This window comes from Glycine soja, chromosome 16, assembly GCF_004193775.1.
Source record: "Glycine soja cultivar W05 chromosome 16, ASM419377v2, whole genome shotgun sequence".
In the NCBI taxonomy this organism is placed as follows: domain Eukaryota; kingdom Viridiplantae; phylum Streptophyta; class Magnoliopsida; order Fabales; family Fabaceae; genus Glycine; species Glycine soja.
Window position 1 is genome coordinate 21,672,380 of NC_041017.1, and position 3,500 is coordinate 21,675,879.

Sequence of the window (3,500 nt, forward strand, 5' to 3'; positions counted from 1 at the left end):
AAACGGTAAGAACCGAGTACCAAACTCTCGAGGAACTTGTGTTACTTGGTAAGCTATTTCAGTGAATAGGTATCTGGTGTGAAAATCTAAGTGTGAATATGAACAGGTATGTAAACTATCTATGCAAAAAGGAAAATCACGCGAGAGAAATGATGTGTAAAAACAAGTAGAAAACGCGTTGGTCTTCCTAACAGGTTCCTGATGCTAAAAGGATATTTTCTATCTAACAATGCTCATGTGTTCCTATGGTGTCTCCTGAGATGCTAAACCCTGATTCCTCATGATAGTTTAGCCTAATCCTGATCAAGCATCATCCTCAGATTCCTCTTATTGGACTAAACTCAACTAGGACCACATTAAGACAAACATACTACAACTAAATTATTGCACCCCTCCTCATGATAGTACGGCAACTTAGCCCTGTCCTATCAAGGTCATCAGAATTAGACCAGTTTCCACTGTTGAATGACCCTAACAAAACATGAATCTACGTGATCAAGGTAAAGGCATACTAGAATGAAAAGCTGATAGCACAGAGAACACACAAAACATCATTAAATAGATAGAAAGATATTTACATCAAGTACCTACAAGGAAGATCCAACAGAGGATTTTAGCTTTCCATAACAGGAAGCCTCCTTTACAACAAAGAGAAGAACAAGATGAAAGATTGCAAAAATACAAGTGGTGAGGATGTCTCCTTCACCTCTAGGATCTCACAAACACTCACAAACTCATCTCAAGCTCTCAAAATGGCTTCCGCTTCAAGCTTTGGTCTCTATAGATCTTCACATAGCAAAATCTCTCAAAACTCTCTGGAACTTAGACGTTTCTCTCTCTAGAATCACTAGACATGCCAAGCTTCAGCTCTTAGCCCAAACTCCCTTCACAAAATTTGATTTCAGGCTTAAATAGGTGGCCTTGTTCGTGCTCGTGCGCTTAGCGCAATTATGAACCGCTTAGCGCATATTAGTAAATTTCGGCTTAGCGCGTGCTTTTCTCGCTCAGCGGATGGACTGAACTGGTGCACTTAGTGAGATGAAGCGGTGCGCTCAGTGAACCTGTACAGCTCATCTTCTTCCAGATTCTTCCTCGTGCTTAGCCAATAAGTGTTACGCTTAGCAGATGCTCGCTAAGCTAGCTGATTGGCTTAGCGAGAAGGTGAAAAACAACACTTTTCAGAGTCGCCTAATTAACCTAAAATTGAGAGAAAATGATTATTAAACACACAAAATGGAAGTACTAAGTATTTATTACCTATACTTAATAGAAAGTACTTATAACACTACAAAATAACCATAAACTGGGGAAGTTTGATACAATTTACACAGGTTTTATACACAAAAGTTAGTCGTATTCATCGACTAACAACTCCCCCAAATTTACAGTTTAGCTTGTGCTCAAGCAAAAAGAGAACAACTCACTTGTCCTCAAGTGACAATAACATGCAGTGATCATGTACAAAGGTGTATGTAGCAAAAATTATTGATTGCATGATAAGAAAAATGAAGCAATATGTACTCATCACTTGTCTTTCACAAAATATGCAGCTATTCAAAGAGAAGAATAAAATGTAAGCTGTACCATTAGATGAAGTTAGTCATAAGACAGATATTAAGGAAAGTAGCTTAAACCACAGTCTCACGGCTACTGTTTCACTCAAGCACAAGTGTTTAAGCTATTCATTAATAACAACTAACAAGAGATCCAATCTTTGAATTTTATCTCATACCATAAAGTCAGAAATGTATAAACAGAACTAGAAGGACTTTCCCAGGCTTGTAGTGAGGCTTGGCTACAAAAATTCATTGGTTTTTCTAGGATTCAAAGATTTAGATTCTAAGAGAGCACAAATCCTAGACTTATCAAAGTGATCTTCTCCATACAAGTAGCTTTCTCACTATCTTTTCCTATTACTTTGCTTCTAACCTTATTATAACAACACAATTTTTTTGTAACATACAACTTATTTGTTGTGTGTGTTGATGCTTTACCCTTTTCTTTACATCCCTATTAACTTCACTCCCTTAAATTTGTGGTAAATTTGCCTTGAACTATATGCTCTCCTAGAATCTAAGCAAGGTATCTGGAGATAATCATTTAAGTTCAAGGTTCTAATTTTTGACAATATCATTCAGCTAATAAAGGGTGCAAAGGATACAATTTGTCATTCAAGGTAAGCTTTTTGGTCAAAAGGCTTGTATATGCACAATCATGACCTTCATCATGTCCTCATTTATACATTTCATTATAAAATTCAGAGATTCATGCAAAGATTATTACTCACAGCTAGTTGTTCACTCACAGTGTAAGATCACACTCTCACCAATTTTGGTTCAAGCTTTTCTTTCTCAATCAACCTGTCTACTAACAAACAATTCTAATTGCAAGTTCACATTCTTCTTCTTTCTTTGTCTAACATACACATTTGTTCAAACTCATGAAAAGGAACACAAACTCCATCACAATCATGCATTCAATTCAAAATAAAAGCATACAACCATTTTCACAAATCAATAAAAGTGTTTCACTGCCATATCATTAAAAACCAAGTTAAACTGTTCAAAATGCTTTAGGATGAGCTAATCAACTAATCATAAATAAAACTAGCAATGTATATAAACATAAAATGAATACTGTACTGAAACCATAATCATAATAATAATAAACCACAAAGCAAAAAAAAAGAAAAAACATCATCAAAAACCATCAATGTCAACAGTGTCTAAATTGGGGAATCAGTGAGAGCAACAGCTTCTCTAGATGACGAATCAGAAAGATCGGCAATTCCTCCAACTAGGGAAGCACGGGGATCAGGTGTTTCTCCAGCTGGTGAATCAGGAGGGGCAGCCGCTTCATCTGATGATGCATCGGAGATGACAATCAGAGGTGGAGATGGGGGAACTACTTCAAGCTCAGGAGAAGGAGGTGGATTCACCACGAGAGATTGTGGGTCAGTTGGCTTTGGATCAACCTGCACAGGTGTGGGCTTAAGAGGAGTAGCCTCGTTGGGTCTCACCAATGGAAGTTGAGCTTCAGGCCAGGCTACTTGCTCAAGAAAATGCTCCATAGGTATGATTGGCCTGTTGTGAGCCAACTCTTGCAGGCTGTGCATGATAATAAACTATCCTCGAAATAAGCTTTGTAGCATAGGGACTAAAGTTAGTGAGCTTTGGACATCCTGTCCTACGGTTACTGATGGAGGAGCTGGAGTGGATGATGAAGGGATGTCATCTGTTCTAGCCCTTTTTTCTTGATGTCATCTATAACTAAAAAGAACTCAAAATTCCTTAGACCAAAATTGTTCAAGTTTAACAACAGAAATAAAGGCTGAAATTAACGATGGGCGCTTAGCAAGATACATCTCGCTCAGCGCGTCCTCAGAAACATAACATATTGGCTTAGCTGGAGCCAAGCTCGCTTAGCCCAATAGTTGTCGTGACAAAATGCGCTTAGCTTAGGGAAGCTCGGCTTAGCACGCGGCTATTAACAAAAAATTT